Source organism: Vulpes lagopus, chromosome 1 (genome assembly GCF_018345385.1).
Source record: "Vulpes lagopus strain Blue_001 chromosome 1, ASM1834538v1, whole genome shotgun sequence".
Classification (NCBI taxonomy): Eukaryota; Metazoa; Chordata; class Mammalia; order Carnivora; family Canidae; genus Vulpes; species Vulpes lagopus.
This window is the reverse complement of record NC_054824.1, coordinates 108532961-108558085: the sequence shown is the minus strand read 5'-3', so window position 1 is coordinate 108558085 and position 25125 is coordinate 108532961. Positions and strand designations below refer to the sequence as shown.

General features: G+C 45.2%; 1 protein-coding gene across 3 annotated transcripts in view; it reads left to right on the top strand.

Moving 5' to 3' along the window:
- GNAL (G protein subunit alpha L) overlaps positions 1–25125 on the top strand; it is a 144457-nt gene that overhangs the window by 11465 nt on the left and 107867 nt on the right. The window contains exons 2-3 of one of the 3 annotated variants that reach the window (XM_041751990.1): positions 7701–7773; positions 24439–24662. The exons of 1 other annotated variant lie outside the window; for it this stretch is intronic. The gene's annotated coding sequence lies outside the window, so the exon portion shown is untranslated. The remainder of the gene's footprint in view (positions 1–7700; positions 7774–24438; positions 24663–25125) is intronic. One more of the 3 variants, XM_041751981.1, reaches the window with a different exon arrangement.

Below are 25125 nucleotides of genomic sequence, written 5' to 3'. Positions count from 1 at the left end.
AGGCCAATGTAGACAGACCAGAAGCCCACAGCTCCCCAAGAAGGAAACCTAGAACAAGACCAAAGCCAGCTTATCAAAAAAGGGGTATGAGTTGCAAATCAATCAGCTGTTTGAGGGCAGAGCAAATGGTCTGCTCAAAAGACTGTCAGCTCTGTGTCCTGGGCTATTCGTTGCTAATTCAGTCACGGTTCGTGGCACCTCCGACATGCCCAGTTCTGTAACATACAAGGTCATCCTCGGCGACTCGTAGCCTCGTGGGAAGACCAGGGTCTTTTTTTTTTTTTTTATAATTTTTATTTATTTATGATAGTCACACAGAGAGAGAGAGAGAGAGGCAGAGACACAGGCAGAGGGAGAAGCAGGCTCCATGCACCGGAAGCCCGACGTGGGATTCGATCCCGGGTCTCCAGGATCACGCCCTGGGCCAAAGGCAGGCGCCAAACCGCTGCGCCACCCAGGGATCCCAAGACCAGGGTCTTAAGCACCCATATGACACAGCACAACCCAGCACCCACAGATCACGGAGGACAGAGGGACAAGGCAGCACAAAGGAGCTTCCAGGGGGACGTCACCCAAGTCCGACTTCCAGACAGCTTTCTCCCTAAAGAGCAAAAACCCACTTGTGAAATATAGTTCTGTTTATAATGTTGAGTTGTTTGTTTTTTTACCCCCATTTGGAGCAGTTTGTTGGAATACGGAATATTAAGGTTCCTCCTAGAACAAATGAAGAACAAAAAACAGCACTTTTTCCCTAGTGGCATTACAGTCTGCATCCGCTGCAAATTCCAAAGTCCAGTTCAGATAGGCTGTAATTGACTTATGTGATCTTCCTGAAACATGAGGGAATGTCCTTCTTTTTATGGTTATTAGGAGTTTCTGTTGTACAAAGAAATTCAAAGTGTTAAATAGAGCCAATCAGTCGCGGTGAGGGGAAGAGAGCCATCTACTGATAATTTCTTTCCTTCCTGGGCCATAAGGGACAGTTACATAATTCTTTATCTATGAAATTCTTTTAAGTGGCACTTTATTTTAGAATGATTTTTTAATGTAGCAGCATGCTGAACATCAACTCTTGCTAAGTGCTGCATAGAACAAAAAAGCAGGCAGAGAGGCAGTTGGTCTGATACCCTCTGCTGTGCCTAATGGAGGGAGAGTGCTTATTTAATATTCAGATCCACTTCCCACTTCTGATCTAATGGCATTTTCTCAGAAGAAACCTCTCCCGTGTGGGCTTAGATACGATAATCAGCTCGTAACAGGATGCAGTGGGACAGATCAGTGACGGAGCACGGATACAGACGCTCCGGGATCTCTGTGGTCACCTGTGGATGGAGGGGGAGGGGTGATCTGGTGTCAGCGAGCCACCAAGGTGGACACGGAGAGGCGTGCTTCCCCGAACACTGCCGCCCCCCAAGCTTTTTGTTTGTTTGTTTTTTTCTTCAAAGATCTTATTTATTTATTCATGAGAGACACACAGAATGAGAGAGAGGCAGAGACACAGGCAGAGGAAGAAGCAGGCTCCCTGCAGGGAGCCTGACATGGGACTTGATCCGGATCCCGGGTCTCCAGGATCAGGGCCTGGGCTGAAGGCGGCGCTAAACCGCTGAGCCACCCTGGCTGCCCCCCCTCCTCAAGTTTTGTTTCTGCTTCACTCTCTCCCTTGACCTAAAATTCCAAAGTGCAGGTGTCCTAATTTAAATCAAGTATAGCTGAACGTTCACTTAGGAAAATAGAAGGTGGATTTCAAAAATCCTGTTATGCAAGCCAACATGGAAAAAAAAAAAAAAGAAAAAAAACAGCATAGCTGTTCTTCAAGAGAACCTGAACACTGGGGACTGCAGCGGGTCACAGGCTGGGTCACACAGTGTATCCGTAGTTACTTTTTTTTTTTTTTTTTTTGGACTATTACAGATTTTCACCATACAAAGCAATTCAATGTGCCAAAGAGAACCAGTGGGACACCAAGGGGGACGACACACCAGAGTTCCAGCAGAACTCCCAGTAGGGGCCCAGGAATACTGTGGGTCAGGGTATCAGGGCAAAGGGAGGGGGTGGCCGGTGACCGAGTGGTGACGCCAGTTTCCCCCGCATGAATCCACCCCTGTCCTGCTAACCCACAGATGCTGAGGGCTGGCTCCATGCCTGGCCACCCACCAGCGCCCTCCCCAGTCCCTGGAACCAGCCTGGTGGCCTGTGGTGGGGTCTTCAGGCTCCCCTCTTGCATTTCTGTCTCTTCTTTCTGGAGATCAGTCTTTTTTTTTTTTTTTTTTAAGATTTTATTTATTTATTCATGAGACACAGGCAGAGGGAGAAGCAGGCTCCATGCAGGGAGCCCGATGTGGGACTGGATCCCAGGTCTCCAGGATCATGTCCTGGGCTGAAGGCAGGAGCCCAACTGCTGAGCCAGCCAAGGATCCCCAGAGGTCAGTCTTTCCTCTGAGTTTCTCCCTACAGCACCTGGCTCTTACGTGGGGCCTTTCGGTCATTCCAACCAAGTTATTAAATGAGGTAAAGATTTAAGCCCATTACCAAAAACAAGATTTTATTAGCAAAGACTTGTAGGTCAGTTGGGGGCCAAAAGATGGTGCAAGGACGTTTGTCATTTGTGCTGTAGAGATTCCAACCCAAAAGTTGGAAATGCCCAGCTTCCCGCCCCGGGCCCTATCCTGGCCCCAGCTTCCCTGGAGGCAAGGCCCCCTCGGGATCCCAGCTGGGGGCGGACAGACTTGCCCACAACACCTCTTAGAGACCCCATTCCCTCCAATGTTCACGGAGTGACGTGTCCCCCGCACCTCCCTGCGGCCCCCTCCCTGGCGGGGATGACAGAGAGAGGGAAGGGCCTCCCCGCCAGGTTGCTAGGGGGACCCTCTCTGGGGGTCCTGGCCTCCTGCGACACACTGTGAGACACCCGTCTGTGGCAGCCCTTCCCGCCAACCCCAAGCCTCCATAGGCCACCTGTAGCTGGCACGCTGGGGAGAGAAAGACCACCCAGATGGGAGCAAGCAGGGCCTATTCGTTCAGAGCTGGTGGTAGTGGGAGCCTTAGGCACCATCCCTTCATCTGGCTCGAGGGCAGGCGAAGGACCCAGAAAGCTCCTTGGTGGGAAAAAAGGAAAGGCCTCAGGTATAACCCCAGTGGAGGCTGCTGGTGAAGGCAAGCTACAGGTGGGCTGACTAGAAATTGGGCATCCTGTCTAAGAGAGCGCATATTACTATTCTCCAGGTGGTCCTAAGTTGGAGGTGTTGCAAGTCGGGGGCAAAAATTAAGGAAGCTCTCAGTTATTCATCGAGTCCTGGCCATTTGGGGCCAGCTGCTACAGGGTTATTGTTTGCCTTCTTGGACAGGGTGCTTGAGATCATCATGGCTTCACCTCCCCGGCTGGTTACTGCCGAGAGTGGGTTGGTCTCCTGGGCTGGGTGCTGCAAGCTGTGGGTCAGAGTTTGATCTTTGCATACGGCAGCGCTGTTGTCCTTTTGTTGTATTTTCTGTCTTCTGGACGTTTCCATAGAGAGAGCAGCTGTGTGAGCTAGCGGAGAGCCCCTGCTGTGTAGACCTGTCTGGAAATCTGGCCCTCCATCCCTTGGAAGGTTACTTAGCACCTCTGAGTTTCCTTTCCTTCAGTGTAAGATGAAGACAGGAGTACTTTCCAGAAGGATCATTTTGAAAATTGAGGTGAAGCACCAGGACACAGAGCAGAGTGTGGTGACTATACCTTCCTGCCCCCATTCCCATCATCCTTCCATTCACGCTGTGGTGTAAGTGCAAGGTCTGATATGTTGCCCTTCCTAGGAACATCTACACCTTACCAGGGGAAAAGCCCAAGTTTGATCTAAAGGAACAGCCCAGAATCATGGGATTTTCTGAGGGCACTTCAAGTGCCAGCAGCTAAACAGAATCACAACAAGTAGTGAGGCTAGGATTTTAGCTTCTCCCGCCCTCCCACTTCTCTTTCCAGAGATCTGCGCGTGAGGCTTCTCTACTGTACTCCATCATTGCTGCCAGTTAAAGGACAACTAAGGAGTACAGGGATTGCTGAACGAGCGCGGGGTTGTGCTTTTAAATAACTTGGTCAGAAAGCTTTCATTGAGTGTTTCACTGGTATTTGTTTGGTACAAACAAATCCCAGGCCAATTTGGTTGGCCTGAAGGAGATAAAAGACAGGACCAGGTAACAATATGGAGAACAGCATCTCAGGAAAGGGAGAGGCAAGTGCAAAGGTCCTGAGGGTTGGTGAGCCTAGTGTGTTCAAGGAATAAGCCTGGCCAGTGAGCATATAAGGCACTAAAAAGCCAGTGGAGGCTTAGGGTAGGATGGTAGCAACGGAGTGATGAGCAGTGGTGAGTTTCTAGCTAGATTTTGAAGGCAGATTAACAGTTTGCCAATGAATTGGATGTGGGTGGGAGAGAAGGGGTGGGTGGACTCCAGGAGGAGCGTTATGGCTGGGGGAGGGGTGGGGCTACAAGTCATTGAGTGTCTCCCACACGTACTTTAAATTCTCAAAACGGGTGCCTGGGTGGCCCAGTCAGTTAGTTAACCATCTGCCTTCAGGTCCAGTCATGATCTGAGAGTCCTGGGACCCAGCCCCACATCCAGCCCCATATGGAGCTCCCAGCTCAGCAGGAAGTCTGCCTCTCCCTCTGCCCCTCCCACTCCTCGTGCTCTCTCTCTCTCACCCTCTCTGTCTCTCAAACAAATAAATATATTTTTTTTAATTTTCAAAACAGAACACTGTGACCAAATATGCCAGGAAAGGAGCCATAGACCCCACAGAAACACATGAGTGTGGTTGTGTTCCAATAAAAGTTTATTTATAAACACTTAAATTTGAATTTCATAGAATTTTTAAGTGTCATGAAATATTATTTTTCTTTTGATTTTTCTGCAACCATTTAAACTCTTTTTAGTTCATGAATCATGTACAAACAAGTGGCAAATTGAAGTTTGCTGAGCCCTGATCTAGAGCCTAAAATCTCACCCTTTGTTGGTGGTACAATTTGTAAAATTGTACAATTACTTCAAAGAATTCGTGGGTAATTTTTTTTTAATTATTTATTTTTGATAGTCATACAGAGAGAGAGAGAGAGAGGCAGAGACACAGGCAGAGGGAGAAGCAGGCTCCATGCACCGGGAGCCCGACGTGGGATTCGATCCCGGGTCTCCAGGATCGCGCCCTGGGCCAAAGGCAGGCGCCAAACCGCTGCGCCACCCAGGGATCCCTCGTGGGTAATTTTTTATGAAGTAAAAAATATACCTATCCTAAGGTTCAATAATACCACTCCTAGGAATTTACCCAAGAAAAATGAAAGCATGTGTTTACTTAAAGTTTTGTACAGAATGTTTATATCAACTTTATTCAAGATGTCCAAAAATGGAGGTGTCTCAGGGGCTCACTTGGTTCAGCGTCTGAGTCTCCATTTCAGCTCAGGTCTTGATCTCAGGGTTGTGAATTCGAGCCCTACATTGGGGTCCACACTGGGCGTTGAACCTACTTAAAAAAGGAAAAGAAAAAAAAAAGCCAAAAACAGAAAACAACCCAAATCTTCACCAAAAGAATGAATAAACAAATCATGTACATTCCTGCAATGAAATATTAAACAAAAGATAGGCTATTAATAGAAAGCATAACAATACAGATGATTTTTTTAAAATATCATGTATGTATACAGAAGAGTGTGTACTGAAGTAGAATATCTACCTATGGCTATTTGTATATAATCCAATAACAGGTAAAACCAACCTATGATGCTAGAAATCAGAATAGTGGTTTGGAGGGGGCGATGAGGCACCCTTCTGGGGTCATGGAAATATTCTGTATTTTGTTTACAGTGGTAATTATAGAGGCATAAACATGTGTCGAAATTTATCAAACTAGACACTTTAGATCTATGTATTTCACTGTAAAATTTACTTCTTTAAAACATGAAGCCCTGGGCAGCCCCGATGGCCCAGCGATTTGGCGCCACCTTCAGCCCGGGGTATGATCCTGGAGACCCGGGATCGAGTCCCATGTCAGGCTCCCTGCATGGAGCCTGCTTCTCCCTCTGCCTGTGTCTCTGCCTCTCTGTGTGTGTGTCTGTCATGAATAAAGAAATAAAATCTTTAAAAAACAAAACAAAACATGAAGCCCTTAAAAGTAGTACCTGGTCTGTACATAGTAAAAGGTCAATAAATGTCTGCTATTTTAAAAAGGGTTTTTTTGGGATCCCTGGGTGGCGCAGCGGTTTAGCGCCTGCCTTTGGCCCAGGGCGCGATCCTGGAGACCCGGGATCGAATCCCACATCAGGCTCCCGGTGTATGGAGCCTGCTTCTCCCTCTGCCTGTGTCTCTGCCTCTCTCTCTCTCTCTGTGACTATCATAAAAATAATAAAATAAAAATTTTAAAAAAAAGGGTTTTTTTTTTTTAAAGGACAGATACGTTAAAATTCAATAAGGATGAATCTAATTATATAATGAGACCATAACTTATGGCTTACTGCATCCTAAACGTAATATGTTTACCACAGAAAGAAGATTCCCCACCATGTGTTGGAATGTGTTCTAATGATCCAAGATTAAACCCCAAACTCTGAAGTGGGAGGGGGCAAGGGTGGTGTAGCTACTCTGTCGGTCACACAGTCAGGATTGGAAGAGGAGTTTGGGGTTCAGGCCAGCTGCCTACGTGGACACTCCCCAAGCTCCTACACAATGCCAGACATCACGGGGCTGCAGACCACTAATTATTGGCCACCCTATTCCCTTTGTAGCTCTGTTGTCTTCTCTCTATGCCAGGACCCCAAACTGAAGTCCTAATCCCCAAACTGAAAGGCGGAAAGCCTGATGAGAAGCCATTCATTGGGCCAACTGTGTAGAGAGATTGCACAAGTCCTGTTTTAATCCAGACTTTTTCTGTAGCCAGTGACAGAATGCTAGCTCCTGGGAGGCAGGGGCAGAGGGGAGCATGTCAACGGGAAGTCCCTGTGTCCCCAGCCAGCGTCATGCATGCCCCCTACCTTCCAGGCCTCCTTCTGTCATGTTCTGGCTGCTGTTTCACCACCAGGGACCCCACCATCCCAGAGCCTCAAGAACCCCACAGAGGGGATCCCTGGGTGGCTCACCGGTTTAGCGCCGCCTTCAGTCCAGGGTGTGATTCTGGAGTCCCGGAATCGAGTCCCATGTCGGGCTCCCTGCATAGGGCCTGCTTCTCCCTCTGCCTGGGTCTCTGCCCCTCTCTCTCTCTCTCTGTGTGTGTGTGTGTGTGTGTGTGTGTCTCTCATGAATAAATAAATAAAATTGTAAAAAAAAAAAAAAAAACCCGCAGAAAGAGACCTGACAGTTTTGGGCAGAACAGCACAAATGAGAGTTTAAAACTGTTTCTTAAAAAATAATAATAAAAAATAAATTAATTAAATTTTAAAAATAAAGCTATTTCTAACTGGCATTTGGTTTTGTCCCAAACCTCAGGGTTGCTTTCTTTTAACAAACCAAAGTACCATTAGCGTACAATATACCGATTGCAGGTGTACAACAGAGTGATTCCACGTTTACACATGCGCATCATGAAATGACCACCACGCTGAGTCTAGTTACCACCTGTCACTGGACCAAGTTGCTTTTTAAGATTGATTCCCTTAATATTTTCTAGAATCACTTCTGACCTTAATTTCACCATTAATCTTTGATCAGACACTTACCGAATTCTCCACATTTTTATTTCCTTACAGTGGTGAAATGAACAGAAACACAGATATTTGCTGCATCACTATAAGGAGAGAGTGTTCCTGGATTCCTGTTTTAGTGAGTTTTATGATACCAATCAGTATTGCAAGCTAAAAACACGCACTTTGAAGGCAAATTGTTTCCTTGGGAGCCTACTGATGAAGGACCGCTTCCTCTCTGGGGAGAAATCGTAAGGTATCACTTAAAGTTCTGAGGGTTTAAACACACTGGTGTTGTGGACCACTTAGCAGATAAAGTCTCATCGAGAAACATCAGAACTATTGGGAGGGAAAGATCTCTGGTATCACATTTTTGGTTTTTTTTTAAAGATTTTATTTATTTATTTATTCATAGAGACAAACAGAGACACACACAGAGAGAGAGAGAGAGAGAGGCAGAGACACAGGCAGAGGGAGAAGCAGGCTCCATGCAGGAAGCCCGATGCGGGACTCGATCCTGGGTCTCCAGGATCACACCCTGGGATGCAGGCGGCACTAAACCGCTGCACCACCAGGGCTGCCCTGGTATCACATTTTTGATTTGTGATTTGGTCTTTGTATTTCTATAATTTTGTATTTGGCGGCAGACCAGATATTTAAGCCATTTCTCTAAAATACTGGGAATGACATTCAGAATGTGATGTTTGTGGGATAGAAGCTTGATACATCTATTGGCTGTCGCATCATCTCACACACAGAAATGGAACATCTTTTCCTGAGAGGTTAAAAAGAAAACAATCTTCCCTGCCTAAAGTCAAGTTGTTTTAAGGCTCTTCATGACCCAGCGGCATTGTTTACTGCTCCCCACCCCTGCTTTTTTTTTTTTTTTTTTTTTTTGAAATACCGCCAGTAACTGACACTTCAGGTGTACTTTACAACTGACTTGCTCTGTCCCTCTGTCCCTCTCTTTTGTACTTCTCCACACTGGCAGTTCCCACCCCTAGAAAACTAGTCCTTTTTTTTCCTAATCATGAACTCCATCTTATTCTTCACATCTGAGCTCAATTATCACTTCCTTTTCAGAGAGGCCTTCCTTGCTGCCCATTTTAGTCTTTCCCAGGATAACTGTCTCTTTTTTTTTTTCACAGAACTTACTGCATTTCACAATTATATTTTCAATTATATATTTGCTTAGTGTTTGACACCAGTGAGCTTCTAGGACCAGGGACACCGTCCTTCACATCTCCTACTCAGTCTCTAGTGTCCTTCATGATGACTGCAGGAATGTTTTTCAATAAATAAATGAATGTCAGAATAAGATCAGAATGGTAGGGATCCCTGGGTGGCTCAGTGGTTTAGCGCCTGCCTTTGGCCCAGGGCGCAATCCTGGAGTGCTGGGATCGAGTCCCGCGTCGGGCTCCCGGCATGGGGCCTGCTTCTCCCTCCTCTTGTGTCTCTGCCTCTCTCTCTCTCTCTCTCTCTCTCTAGCATAAATAAATAAATAAATCTTTAAAAAAAAAAAAAAGATCAGAATGGTAGTAAGCAAGGAGGATCCTCAGCACTAAGTGTAAATGCTGGTGGGTGACCATCCCTTCCCCTTGGTCAGGTGGTTGTGATGGGCATGATCACAAGTGCAAAGTTAAGATGGCAAACTTTTTTTTAAGTTACTTTGTTTTAGTATCTTCTTTTAAAAAAAGATTTTATTTATTCATGAGCGACAGAGAGAGAGAGGCAGAGACACAGGCAGAGGGAGAAGCAGGCTCCCCGTGAGGAGCCAGATGCAGTACTCAATTCTGCATCCTGGGATCACACCCTCAGCCAAAGGCAGATGCTCAACTGCTGAGCCACGCAGGCGTCCCTGTTTTAGTCATTTCTTGAGGCATAACGGACCTATAATATATTCGTTTCAGGTGTACGACATAGTGATTCAACATTTGTATATATTGCAGACTGATCAGCACAATGAATTTAGTTAACATCTGTCATCACACATAGTTACAAAATAATTTTGTTATTGGAATGAGGACTTTTAAGATCTACTCTCTCAGCAACTTTCAAATACACAATGCAATATTGTTAACTATAGTCACCATGCTATATATTATCCCCAGGACTGACTGACTTTATAATTGCAGGTTTGTGTCTTTGGGCGCCCCTCCCCTGTTTCTCATGAACCACTCCCCCTTTCATCCACAGTGTGAACTCACCCCACTAGACCTCTCTGTGCCCTCTGCTTGCTGTCTCCTCAGCTTTACTCTGCCCTTTGCCCCTAGAATCCCTTTCCTACACCCGTCAATGGCTAGATCCTCCCCATATTTCAAAGGCCATCTCATGTGTTACCTCCTCTTTGAAACCTGTCCTGATCCCTTCTGTTGGAGATCTCTGTTCACTTTATATTTACTTCCCTTATAATATCTTTTACCTTATATTGCAGATATTTACAAGTTTAGCTTAAATCTGTAATCAGAGTGTACATCCTATGGGAGCCATGTCCATTCTGTTTCATTTCTGTGGCCTCCATATAATCTGGAAAAATCTAACACCAAATCAATCAGAAATAACCATCGACAAAACAGAAATAAGAACATGGACATCCCACTCTGTGTTTTCATTTCCATCCAGAAAGAGTATCATCTGTTCTTCTTTTTTTTTGTTGTTGTTTATGATAGTCACAAAGAGAGAGAGAGAGAGAGAGAGGCCGAGACATAGGCAGAGGGAGAAGCAGGCTCCATGCACCGGGAGCCCGATGTGGGATTCGATCCTGGGTCTCCAGGATTGCGCCCTGGGCCAAAGGCAGGCACCAAACCGCTGCACCACCCAGGGATCCCTGTTCTTCTTTTTTTAGTTGAAATATAATTCCAATACCATGAAATCCATTGCTTTTAAAGTTGTACAAGTCGGTGGTTTCTTGTGTATTCACGAGGTTATGGAATCATCACCACTATCTAGTTCCAAAACATGTTCACCCTCCCCACAAAAGAAATCCACTACCCATTTTCCACCTCCTGCAGTCCCTGCCAACCACTAGTCTATTTTTCTGTCTTTTTGGAGTGGTCTATTCTGGGCATGTCACATCAATAATTGTACAATATGTGGTCCTTGGTGTTTAGCTTCTTTTGCTTAGCATGATCTCATCCATGTGTAATGTGTATCTGTATTTCATTTCTTTTCATGACCTAATAATAGTCCACTGCATGGATATGCCACATTGTTGGTCCATCCATTCAGTGATGGACATATACATTATTTCTACTTTTTAGCTGTTATGAAGAATGCTGGTGTGAACATTCAAATACAAGTTATTGTCTGTCTGTATGTTTTTATTTCTCTTAGGTATATATCTAGGAGTGGATTGCTGGGTCATATGATAACTCCATCTGACTTCTTGACAAACTGTAAAACAGTTTCCAAAGCAGCTGAATCATTTTACATTTCCACCAGCAATAATAGGTTCCAGATTTTCCACATCCTCACTACCACTTGATATTGTCTGTCTTTCTGATTTTGCCATCCTAGTGGGTGTGAAATTGTTTGCACTGTGCTTTTGATTATTATTTTCCTAATAACCAATACTGCTTAGCATCTTTTCATGATGCTGATTGACAATTTGTGTCCTTTTTAAAGATTTTATTTATTTATTTATTTATTTATTTATTTATTTATTTATTTGGGGAGAGAAAGAGAGCATGCACAAGCAGTGGGAGAACAGAGGGAGAAGGACAAGTAGATTCTAGGCTGAGTGTGGAGCCTGCTGCTGGCTCAATCCCATGACCCTGTGACCAGGACCTAAGCCAAAATCAAGAGTCAGGCACTCAACCAACTCAGCCACCCAGGTGCCCCCAAAATTTGTGTCTTCTGTAGAGAAATGTCTGAATTCAAATCCTTTGTTCATTTTTAATTGGGTTATTTGTCTTCTTACTGTTGTATTGTAGTAGTTCCTTAAATATTCTAGACTTGAGAGTCTTTTATTCTTAACCACATGCAACTCTCCACTTTATTATTTTTTTTAAGATTTATTTATTTATCTTAAGTGGGGAGGGACAGAGGGAGAGAATCTTAAACAGACTTGCGGTGAGCATGGAGTCTGCTGCGGGGCTCAATCCCACAACCCTGAGATCATGATCTGAGATGAAACCAAGAGTCCAACACTCAACCAACTGAGCCACCCAAACACCTCATGACTGCACTTAATGTGCTAGCCCATGGGATATCTGCTCAGTAGTGAGTGTCAATTTTAGCCTCTATTGTTATAATTTTAATTGCATTGTACGTTACCAATATCAAGAGTCTTCAAGTTTCTAAATATGGACCTTTACTAACATTTACAAATTTAGGGGTTATATATGGAATTTTCAAAACAAATTAAGATGTCAGTATACTTTGGATCACTGTTTTATCAATGTCAGTGTTAAGTCAGCAGAACCCAATAACTGATGATGAACACAATAATTTATTTTTTTGAGGTAGATTTTAATTAACACTTGTTTCCCAGATATTATGTATGAATGATGTTATTTGGTATTAATTTATAAAAGGAAGAAAAAGCTTTAAAATTGTAACCATTTATGTATCATGGTAGAGCTACATTAAAAATAAGGAATGTTGAAAGCAAATTAGTACTTAAATATTTTCAGTAAGATTTCCCATTGTTACTGAATAATGAAGTTGTTACATTATGGAGAACAAATTTCTAAGACACAGTACAGTTTCTATTTTTAAAAAATGTATATTGGAACTTCTCATTCTATTCTGTATCTTTTTTTATTTTTTATTGGTGTTCAATTTGCCATCATATAGAATAACACCCAGTGCTCATCCATCAAGTGCCCACCTCAGTGTCCATCACCCAGTCATCCCCACCCCACCCCCCGCCCACCTCTCCTTCCAACCACCCCCTGTTCATTTCCCAGAGTTAGGAGTCTCTCATGTTCTGTCTCCCTTTCTGTTATTCCCCACTCATTTTTTCTCCCTTCCCCTTTATTCCCTTTCACTATTTTTTATATTCCCCACATGAATATATAACAGCTAACAGCAAGAACATAAGCAGAAATTCAGGGACATTCAGGAAGACGAGAAGATGGCAATATTAGGAAGAGACGGGGAAGGAGGGATGGATAAAGGAGATGCTATGTATTTTTTAAATAAGCGTTTTCTGAGCTTTGATTAACAGAAATAGCAAGCAGAGGGCAAAGGAGAAATGAAACTGTGCACCGCCCTGCTGGGAAGGAACAGCAGGTGGTGCCTGGCGTCCCGCTGGCGCTTGAACCTGTGACAGGCGCTGGGGCTGTGCGCTCGCGGTGGGGTTATTCCCAGGCGCGGCCGCCAGGTGGCGCTGTGGAACAGGAAAGCGCCGAGGGCCTTCGAGCTGGGGCTTCTCAGTCGGCCACCTGGGCACCCGCGACCCTCTGAGCTGGCGCTTGGTGCCCGAGGTGGCTGCCGCCAACCGCGCATTCTGTTAGTGTACTAAGCACTTACAATGACACTGAGAGATTCTCTCCATTACCTTGTGTCAAAGGGAGGTTAAAACGATCTGTCTGGTGCGTGCATAGCAGATGGGCTCTTACGGGGCCCCCGTGGGTGAGGCCTCCGAGCCTCTTACCCGGCACCCAGCAGCGTGCTGGAGCTGCAGTAAAGCCAGTAGCAGGTCCCATCCCTCATTTGTATGTTCTCTTTTTTCATCCTCCGGGAATATTTTTTCTGTGCTAAAGAAATTCAAGCCCAAGACTTGTGTTCACAAGTGGTTCTTACGTTCCTGGTCAGATCATGCACCCATCCATTCTGTAAAAGAGCCCCCATCATCTCTATCCCAGAGAAAGCACACCGTGGGCTAACTGCCACCTGACTCCAGTTTTGTCCTACCTGTAATCAGTGCTCCACATATTAAAATTATTTTGAGACCAAACTTTCCCTGTTGCGGCCCTGCTTCCAACAGCTCTGTGACTTCTGCTGCCCTCAGGGTAAAGAATAGAATCCTTAACAGAACCCAGAGCTAGTCAGTGTGTGAGTCCCTTCCTCCTTGTGACACCTGGCATGTCATCGGCACTCAATAAATACTTGGGGAGATCAGTGATAAACTCCACACAAGCAGAATCCAAATATCAGGCAGGTGAGAAGGTAAGGAGCTGATGGAGAATTAGCAGTGAAGAAGTGCTGACTGATGTATTGAAGTAGTACTGTGCAACGTTGTGGGCAGGTCTGCACGAGTGCTGACTTGCAGAACATCAAGACTGCAAGACTTTTCAAGACTTTCATGTTCCCAACTCACCAGGAAAGATTAAGGGGTGGGAGTGAGGGTGAGGTGTCTCCTGTTCTGGGACAGGTGCAGCGGTCTTCCCCGAGGCTCAGTGGTTCCTTGGTGGAGGTGAGGGGGAAGCAAGAGCAGTAACCTTTTCTTTATGCAAAAGGACCAAATCACACAGACTGGGTTGGGTTGAAACCATCATCACTGGAGCTCTGAGGGCTGAAAGCAAGGTGACATGGCCCAAAGGAATTGCTCTCAGGCTCCAACCAGCTCGGGGGACCTGATGGTGCCTTGATTATTTACATACGTAGTAAAAATATGATCAACTAGATTCAAAGGAATCAAACTTTGGTTCATATACTTTTTATAGTATATACTATATACTTTATGTACTTTTCTATACTCAGCTTTTAAAGGAAAATGAGAGGTGGTGACAAAACAATGATGACACTCCTCACGTGCAGTGAATCGGGGATCAGTAAGGATTCTATCACTTTCCTCCTCTATTGTAGGAATTGTGCCTGGAGTTGAGTGTGGGTTTTTGTAAGTATAGGGCTGTATTTTTTTTTAATTTATGATAGTCACACAGAGAGAGAGAGAGAGGCAGAGACACAGGCAGAGGGAGAAGCAGGCTCCATGCACCGGGAGCCCGACGTGGGATTCGATCCTGGGTCTCCAGGATCGCGCCCTGGGGCAAAGGCAGGCCCTAAACCGCTGCACCACCCAGGGATCCCTATAGGGCTGTATTTTATATTTCTGTTCCAATATACCAAATCAAAAACCAGCAGCAGCCAGGAAGGTCACATTCCTCGTCTCACTATACTTCACCACTCATCCTGTAGCACTAATTCTCAGTTTGGGATTGGTGGAAGGATGGATAACCAGAGGTCCCTGGAACATCTGGATCTGGGAACTAGAGCGTGGGGACTCTGGCTGAAACCTGAGGCCCTGAGTGTCAAGAGCTTTCTCCCACACTAACTGTGACTGCGTATTTTATTACTTTAAGCAATATTGTCAATTATTTTACATAGGACTTGCTAGCCTCCTCTGTCTACTTCTGCATATGTTTGAAAATTTCCACAATAAAACCTTTTTCTAAAAAAGTCTCCTGCATGCAAGCATTTCATTATCATACAAAAGAAAACAACAGTGGAGAATGTAGACTTTTGATCATTTCTTCTGGTTTCTACAAGATCCTATAAAATCAAGGAAAGGTAAGTTACTTTAGAAATACTTTATTTGGTTAAGCAGGAATGCCAAGTAATATTTCAGAAATATATCCAATGGAGGTTGAAATATTTCCTATTATTATTAATTAGAGGGAGGAATTCATATGCAGTAAATAAAAATTCATATGCAGTAATAAACTCCTTTTCCTTTATGGGTTATAGACTTTAAAAAGATGATAATAATGTTCATGGAAAATCTATGTCCATAAATATATTGCTTCAGATTTCTAATATCATAGGACCACCATTTAGGATATAGTGAACAGAAATGACTGAAACATGAATAAAACTGAAAGAGCTGAGTGTCAGGAGTTTAATGTCCACATTGGTGCGGACAAGTACAACACCCAACAAAACTAGACACAGTGGGTTAGAGATCGCCACAGGCATCCTGGGGACTGTGGGGAAGTCATGGGCTAGCCTAGGATCTTAACCACCTCGTTGGCACTGGCTTTGGGTTCCCAGGGGAACACCACCTGTCCCTGGGGGAGGCTGCCCTGGAGTCCTTCTTTCATTCACTCAGTAAACAGCATGGATCTGACAAGCCTTGTAGGAAACAGCATTTGGAGGGGCTTATTCTGCTGGAGAGACCAGGCATTCATAAAATCACAGCAATGAGGGAGGGCATTAAAACTCTGTGGGATTTCCCTGAGATGAGTCCCCATGGGACCAGGGTCACCTTGGGGCAGGAGACACTGGCAGGGGCCCAGGCTTGGGAGAGGATTTGCATAGATGCAGAGATGCTGTTGGCAACCTTTCGACACAGAGAGGTGAACTAGCGGGGAGGGGAGAGGCTGGCCAATGTGAGGGTTGGCAGCCAGGAAGAGTATTAGCCAGAGATGCCGCTAAGGGAGGAGGGCTAAGTGAAGAGGGGACTACCGGGGACAGATAATTTCATAATTTCAGGTGTCCATTGGTCTCCTTAATTTGAAAGAATACAAAATAGGGGCACCAGGGAGGCTCAGCGGTTGGGCATTTGCCTTGGACTCAGGGCATGATCCCAGGGTCCAGGGATCAAGTCCCACATCGGACTCCCTGCAGGGAGCCTGCTTCTCCTTCTGTCTGTGTTTCTGCCTCTCTCTCTGTGTCTCACATGAATAAATAAATAACATCTTTTAAAAAAAGAAAAGACAAAATAATTGTAAAAAGGGCAGGGAATGCAGAAGGACAGAAGCAAAAGCAAAGGCCTCCCCTTCCCCTGTGCAACCAATCCCTGGGGGCCCTCAAGCCCTCTGCGCGGTGGAGAGTCTGTGACAGAAATAACTTTAGACAGCAGGCTAGCACATCAGCGTTGTTCTGCAGCCACTGGGGACCTGACATAGCATGTCACTGTGCCGCAAGATCTATTACGTTTTCTTTCCACGGGTGGGGTTACATTGCTTTATTAAAGATACTTGTCTGCGGTTTTCTTTCTTTTTAATGTGGAGGCCTTGATTTTATTTTTAACTAATTTGAAAGTTAAATAATAAAGGCAATCTCCTGAATGAGGATTTGAAGAAACACCATGCACCCTTGACGACGCCCTTGTAGAGCATCGGTCCTAAAAGATTTGCACCAGGATTCTACAATCTGTATTTGCAAAAGGCCCTTAGGGACGGGCATGTTTCTGTAAGGAGATTTTGCTGTGTTGTTTGGAAGCTGCTGGTGATCACATCCTCCTTCAGCACATGAAAAGCATCCTTCGTAGTTTTCCCACATCAGCCGCAGGGTGGACATTCCCCAGATGTACTAACAGACAGACATGACAACTAAGTGCTGTGTAACAGAGGGTCAGCTCCTGAAAGAGGGATGGCAGGAATGGCTCTAAGGGACATCACTCCTTCTACTGGTAGACTCTGAATACAGACTGTAGATTAGCTGATAGGACTGCAGCAAAGTGGGGCACCTGGGGGGCTCGGAGTGGAGCATCTGCCTTCAATTCACAGCATGACCCTGGGGTCCTAGGATCGAGTCCCGTGTCGGGTTCCCCACAGGGAGCCTGCTTCTCCCTCTGCCTATGTCTCCGCCTCTCTCTCTGTGTCTCTCATGAATAAATAAATAAAATCTTTTTTTAAAAAAAAAAAAAAAAGGACTGCAGTGATGTTTATAGTTCTATGAGAGAATCATGTTCTTAGGAAATATGCATTGACAACAACATGTTGGCATCTTACTCTCAGATAGTTCTGGAAAAAGTGTGTGCCTATGAAGTATGAAAACACAGAGCATAAGATAAAACAAATGCAGCAACATGCTAACAATGAAGGCCCTGGGTGAAGGGTGTGCAGAAAAATTTGATGCTACTCTTAAAGAGTTTTTTTAAGAATTAAATGTTGAAAAACATACACATAGCCAAATATTTATGTGGTGAAATCGGAATTAGTTTGTACGTATCTTAATCATCCTTATAGAAGAACAGCTTGCTTCTTTGCGATAATGACCTGCAAATGCCTCATGTATGTATAGTCTTCCAGTCAATTCGAAGGATCTCGAGCAAGTTTTCATTCCCCCTCTCCTTGACTGCCCAAGTTCTTGCAAGTTTTTCTGAATCTTTCTCCCTTCCACTCTTCCTTGTAATGTATGTTGCTTTCACCACCCTGGCTGGGCCTCCAGTTCTGTGCAGACTGAACCCCTCCCTAATCTTTCCAGCATAAGGTCATGCTTCCTTCTGAAAGCACGGCCACGTCAGGTCACAGCCCACTCAGAACCTGACGGTGTGCCAAGGCGGCCAAATACAGCTGTACAGATTTTCAACCCCACGGTGGCACCTGACAAACATAGCAGTGGTCTCTGAAATCCAGGTGGTTCTGCTCCTAAACCGTACCTGGCACGGGGACACACCAGCCCAGAGGAGGGACCCTGTTTGGGTCAGGATCCTGGCAGAAAACAAATATCCATTCAAACCAGGTTACTTAAGGGGGCTTGCTGAAGGTATTATTCATAAAAGTTTGCAGAGGGCTCAGGCAACCAAAAAGGGATGGTGCTGCAGCCCAGAGCTGGCAACAGCAGGGATCCATCGCCAGCCCAGGCCTAAGGGGCAGGAGCCCACAGCAGTTGTTGGAGCCAAGCAAAGGGCCTCTGGCCAGGAACTGCGGCTCCCAGTAGAGTTAGGAAGCCACAGCCAGACCGTAGCCTGGCAGGGAGAGGGCTGTGGGAAGCACTCTGACCCCCACCCCCCCCATCTGTCCCCTCTGCACCCCCCCGGGAACTGGGAGCCCAGACCAGACAGTCTGCAGAGGCCAGCCTCCTGGTCTGCAGAACCAGGAGAATGCCCAGCATGGGATACCTTTGTGCGGCACATAGGGTAGTGGACTTAGGTGCTAATGGGCCTGCTGGTGCCTCAGCACTGCAAGGAGACAGGCCTGACTTATGTTTCTTACTTGAATACTTGAAACTTCCCACAGACGGAGCCTTCCACAGTTGTCTCTCCCAGCTCCCTGGCTGCAAACTTCCAGGTCACTGCTCCCCAACCTGAACACAGCCTATACCCCCACAAACCTTGGCTGGTGGTCTCTCTGTTCCGCCCAGGGGCTTCCTTCTGACAGGCTTTGGGCCCTGCCTGACCTCCAGCTCGTGGCCTCCGTGGCTTCATTGCCTATAACCCGGATTGTCAACTCTGTTATGGGCAGTTATGAATCCCTGGGGGGCCAGATTCCAGTCTTCCAGAGGGGAGGATGGTGTCTGGAAGGTCTCTCCTCCCATGGGCAGAGCCCAGGTGGACAATGCCCCCAGCCTGTCTGCCTCCTAGCCTCAGGGCCCTTTCCCTTGGACCAGTAACCCAGTAGGGAATCAGAGACAGCCCCTTCCAGGCCACGTGGCAAAATTGTGTTGTGAGTCCCATGTGGAACAGCTGAGGACCAGTTTGATGGCAGCAGGACAGCAAGTGATTTGGGGGGACTCAAGACCTGCAAGGCTAAAGGAATTCTAATAGTCACAGACGCTGATGGGGTCAGATGCTCTTATCTGTCCAACATTCACACCACGTTATTATTGTACCCCATGCACTAGATGCACCACCAAAGGACATGAACAGAAATATTACAGATGTGTAGGTTATTGACTGAACAAGGGCACATAGCCTGGAGAGAAGTCTGTGCAAACCTAGATGCCCTAGGGACACTTGATTCTTTTTTTTTTTTTTAAGATTTTATTTATTTATTCATGACAGAGAGAGAGACAGAGACACAGGCACAGGCAGAAGGAGAAGCAGGCTCTATGCAGGGAGCCCAATGTGGGACTTGATCCCAGGTCTCCAGGATCACGCTCTGGGCAAAAGGCAGGCGCTAAACTGCTGAGCCACCCAGGGATCCCCAGGACACTTGACTCTTAATGCATTTTTGAGCCTTTCATGGAGCATAGAATCCCTGTGCTGTTGCTTTAACTTTTTATTTGGAAGTAATTTCAAACTTAGAAAAGTTTCAGGTGTAAGAAGAGTACAAAGAACTCTCAGAGGGGTGCCTGGGTGACTCAGTTGGCTACATGGTCAACTCTTGGTTTTGGCTCAGGTCATGGGTCATGGAATCCAGCCCCACATCAGCTCTGTGCTCAGTGCAGAGTCTGCTTGAAAATTCTCTCCCTCTGCCCCTCCCCCCAACTCATGCACATGTGTGTGCTCTCTCTCTCTCTTTCTCTCAAATAAATCTTCTCCAAAAAAAGACCTCTCAGCTACCTGTCGCCCAGATTCACCTGTTGCCAGCATTTGCCACATATGCTTTATCATTTGCATTCTTTCTATGAATCTTTGCTATAGATACAAAGATAGGAATTTTTCTGACTCCTCGGAGCCTCAGTTGTCAACATCGCAGGCCCCCACTCCTTGGAGACTTCTGTGCCCACGCCCCAAGAACGGTGTGCACTTGTCTTGCACCATCGTGGTGCAGACAGCAACTTCAGTGAGTTTCACACTGACCCCGTGTCAACGTGAAACTCACTGAACAATATCTCTCATTTGCCATCTGAGTTCCCGGTTCATCGGTTGAGCTGATTGTCCCGTGGAGCCTTCCCCTCCGCCCAGCCCGGCGTGTAGGCCAGGCCTGGGCAGCAGCCGGCTTCCAGCTCTCTTCAGTTGCCCTTGACCTGGAACATCTCCACTCTCCTTCTTTGCCTTTTATGATGTTGCCATTTTTGAAGAATTAATCCCTCCTCCCTTTTGCTAAATTTCAGCATTGCCTGATGTCTCCTCCTGACTTAGGTTCCAGGCTATGCCTCCCGGGCCGGAATGCTACCTAGACGATGGGTGGCCTTTGCAGGGTCCACATCTGGAAGCACAGGACGTCCTCGCCTCCTCCTTTGATGGTGTTACTTTTAATAACCCCGATTGTCGTCTTGTTTCTCCTTGTCGTCTTGTTTCTCCACTGAGGAGTTACCGTGTTTTACTCCGCACCTGGTTAGCAGTCTGTGGGGGGCCACGCAGAAATTCTGTTCCTCGTGAAAATGTTCCTGGCGGCTGACTCAGTTGGTGGAGAACGCAATTCTCTATCTCGGGGGTCATGAGTTCAAGCCCCGTATTGGGTGTAGAGATGACTTTAAAAATAAAAATCTCTGTTAAAAAAAATTGTTCCCCCAGATTGACCCTCCATTGCTGGATCTTGCCTGACCCAGACTTCGCTATGCTGGTGGCAAATGCTGATTCACCCTTTCCAGGACTCTGTTCACATTCCCTAGGGAATTAGAGACATTGCTAGCTAGCAAGAACCCTCCCTTCTCCCCCATTTATTTACCTATTTGTTACTGGCACAGACACTTAATATTCCTACATTTCGCAGGGGTCTAGAATTCATTTCTGTACCTCAACATCTGGGTGCTCACACCATCCGAGATTTGACTAAATGAGAGCCCCTTCAATCTGGCTCTTGTGTTCCCAGTGACACACCCCCAGCAGTTTGTAAGCACTTTCTTGCTTTTCGGCATAACAGTGTTCCAGGTTTACCTTGCAGATACCCTGTCCCCCCAGACTGATATCACTCATTTCCCTGAGGAGCCCTGGTTCCTTGCAGTGATAAGCAAGACAAGTCAGACGTAGGCAGGAGATGTGCTCATGGCTACTGGAGCGTCTTAACTCCTTGGCATTTTCAGCAGACTAAACAAAGAAATATATGTATGTACATCTGACCCTTGAACAACACAAATTCATACTGCATGAATCCACCTTTATGTGGATTTTTTTCAATACAGTACTATAAATATATTTTCTCTTCCTTGTGATTTTCTTCATAGCATTCTTTTCTCTGGCTTACTTTATTATAAGAAGACAATATATGGTACATGTATATGATACATATAACATACAAAATATGTATTTAATCAATTGTTTATGTTAACTGTAAGTCTTCTAGTCAACAGTAGGCTAATAGCAGTTAAGTTTTTTGGATTTGGGTTTTTCAACATTTTATTTGTTTATTTGAAAGAGAGTTTGAGAGCAGGAGCGGCAGAGAGAGGGGCAGAGGGAGAAAAAGGGAGAAGCAGACTCCCTGCTGAGTTGGGAACTTGACGCAAGGCTCCATCCAGGACCCTGAGATGAGGGCCTAAGCCAAAGGCAGACGCTTAACCACCTAAGCCACCCAAGCACCCCTATAGTTAGTTTTTGAGGAGTTAAAAGTTGTACATGGATTTTTAGCTGAGTAGGGGGCAACACCCCAACCTTTCAGTGTTCAAGGCTAACTATATATACATATATATGTATACAGCATACAAATGTACGCACATGTGTACCCATGACTATGAACATATACTATGTTTTGGGAATCATGATTTCACAGAGCCCACTACAATCCTAGTTTATCCTCACAGGCTTTCCCTTGCCTTCCTTCATTCTGTATTTGTACGTCATTCTTCCTTTCTGAAAATCCTGGCTGTCAATAACAACATCAACATATTTTTGCATTTGCTCAATCCTTCAATATATCTAACATGGTTTAGGATTTATCTGTAAAAGGGGTTTATCCCTTTTGAATGTCAGTCTTTCATTTATTTACAGTTTAAATCTGTCGAATTGTTCCTACTTAATGACAAATGTAAACAAAACACGTAAGGGCAAATATAAACCAATATCAGGCTCTGTCTCCCTTTTTCTTTGTCAACAGCCCTGCAAGCTTTAGGAAGAGCCATCCCAACTTTTCTGTGAAAGCTACATAGTTCCCACCTGTGGTAAAATGTGTTTATGTTCCCTTCCATTTCATATACAATCTGACTGTTGTCACAGGAATACTGTTGCTTTAAACTCTGTAACTAAGCCAAATTCTAAAAGAAACCAGTTGCTAAGGCAACTGGGCAAAGAGTTAATTAATTCATCACTCATTATATGCAGATTAATCTGCCTAACCGAGTTAGAAGGTGGGCTTGTTTGATTTTTCCTTTAGTAATTAGTGGAAGAAGAATGATGTGATTTTTTTTCAATTTGTAAGGACCGGAGAGTTCCTTCTGGAAAAGGCACAGGCTCTGTGATCAGACGTTTGCTTCACCGCTCTCGGGACCCTGTGGGGCCTTCAGACAAACAGCCTTATTGGCAAAATGTGGATGATAATGTGCACCTTGTAGGCTGCAATGATGATCAGATGAGATGCTAGAAATAAAGCACTTTTCAGTATCTTTTTAAAATTAAGATGAAAAAAGACTATCAAAGGTTAGCATGCAGTTCTCCAGGAAAGGAAATGATATTCTTTCTTCACTTTTATAATTGACCACACACACTCCCTAGGTGTCCCACCCACTGTAGTAATGTCTATAGAATTCAGAGAACTTTACTGCATTTACTTGATTGCATGCCTACCCCTCTCTACTAGACTGGTAAATTGATTGAGGTGGGGGATAATGTCTGATTAATCCTTATGATCTCAAGGCTATGTGTGTATAGGCATTCCAAAAAAAAAAAAAAAAAAAAAAAAACCCTAATGGTGAATGAATAAATGCACTGGTCTCGGTAGAAAGCATCCTTCCAGCCTCCATCAGTCCTTCCCGCTCTACATTGCCACCTGCCGGTAAGAAACTATAGTTGCAGCAAATGTTTCTAAACAACGACTTCAAGTTACTTGAACTATAATCAGAAAAGTGAAAACAAATATCCTGAAACCACAATAAAGATTTGCACCATTGTCATTATGAAGATTCTACATGTGGATTTTTTCCTGTTTTTCTTGTGTAAAATACGCAGAACATAAAATTTACCAGATTAACTATTTTTTTTTAGATTAACTATTTTTAAGGGTATAGTTCGGTGGCATTAACTGCATTCCCATTGTTGTGCAGCCACTGCCTCCGTCCACCCGCAAAACTTTTTCATCCTGCCAAACAGAAAGCCTGTGCCCATTAAACAACAAATCCCCATTCCCCCGCCCCCAGCCCCAGGCAACACCATTCTACTTTCCGTCTCTCTGAATCTGACCACTCTAGATCCCTCACAAAGTGGGATCCTACATGTCCTTTTGGGCCTGGCTTTTTTCACCTAGCATTTCTTTAAGGTTTATCCATGTTGCAGCATCTTTTAGAATGTCCTTCCATTTTATTTTTTTAGAGAGGGAGTGCATGTGAGCAGAGGGAGGGTGGGAGGTGTGGAGGGAGAGGGAGAGAGTCCTCAAGCAGGTTCCTAACTCAGAATGGAGCTCTATCTCCCGACCTGGAGATCATGACCCTAGCCAAAATCAAGAGTCCAACGCTTAACCAACTGAGCCACCCAGATGCTCCAAATGTCCCTCCTTTTTAAAGCAGAATACTATCTTATCATACACATAGACCACATTTTGTTTATCCATTCATCCATTACCTGTGGGGTTTTTTTCCCTATTTCCAATATGTCTCATTGCCTTTATGTTCCCACCTAGCAGTTAGTACTTTGCTCAGCTGAGTGTAGGTAGACCCCTCAGCAAATCAGTGCCGACTGCTCTATGCCTCGTTGTTCATGTGTCCGACTAGTAGAAAAAAATCAGGAGTTCCTCGATGACAACATGCTGCTTCATGTAGGGAAGTTACATGGATATGTATTTGTTAATTGATGTTGAATGATAACATTACTGCATTTATTGAGAGCTTGCTATTTGCCAGGCACTGTGGTAAGATGTATTGATTCATATCATTTTCACTATAACTCTATGCCATTGTCCTCACTCATTTATAGAGAAAGAAACAGAACCACACAGCAGAAGAGGGATGTGAGCCCAGCCATTCTTGCTCCGCAGCCCCTACTCTTAACCATTAAGCTACACACAGTCACGAGAGAGCTTTTACCTTAAGAAAAGTTGCCATACCAAGAATCTGTATTTTCCTGTGGCTTATTGAGATCCCCCACCTCAGAGATGTAACGTGTGCTGTGTCCCTCTGCCTTCTGTACAGTACCTCTTCCCTCTCCTTTGCTTTCATTACACAGATTTTCCTCACCTGAAGGGTGTTCTTTCTCCCTACCTGGCCCGACCCCCCTTTCAAGACACGCCTGGGGTCCCTCCTGTTTGGTGAAGCTTTTGTGGATCCTGTGGACCCTCCCATCCCCCCAGGGGCTCTACGACACCTTCCAGCCCAGAGTTCCTGCGCATCGTCACTTGTCCTCTGAATGATGAGAGTGTGCTAGTCTTATGTCCCCACCTGCTCCAGAAGGTAAAAAATTGGCCTCAGCGTCTTCTTATCCTGTTTATGATACATCTCTGCGGATGATGTAGGAAGAGATAAACATGAGCTCAATGCCACGAATCTACATTGTATAGATACAAAACTGGATTCTCTTAGCTGTCTTGCCTTACAGCACGGTTTACTGGATTTGCTTAAATTATGAGAACAGTTGTGAGGTAGGTAGGCATTGCTCAAGTCCAACCCTACATCAGTGTGTTAAAACAAGGATTCATGGCACCCTGCCTCCTGAAGCTCTCACATCGCACAGGGGCGCCTCACTGACCCGGAGAGAACATGGGTAAGCATTTAAACAGCACATGGCATTGTTTGTCTCTTTTTGCTCCAAATCAGGGCAAGAGGGTGATACACTTTGTTTTAAAAAATAGGTTTGAAGAGAACTCTTTCTTAATCATTAGACAGTGATTCTTATAACCCCAGAGATTGCATGAGA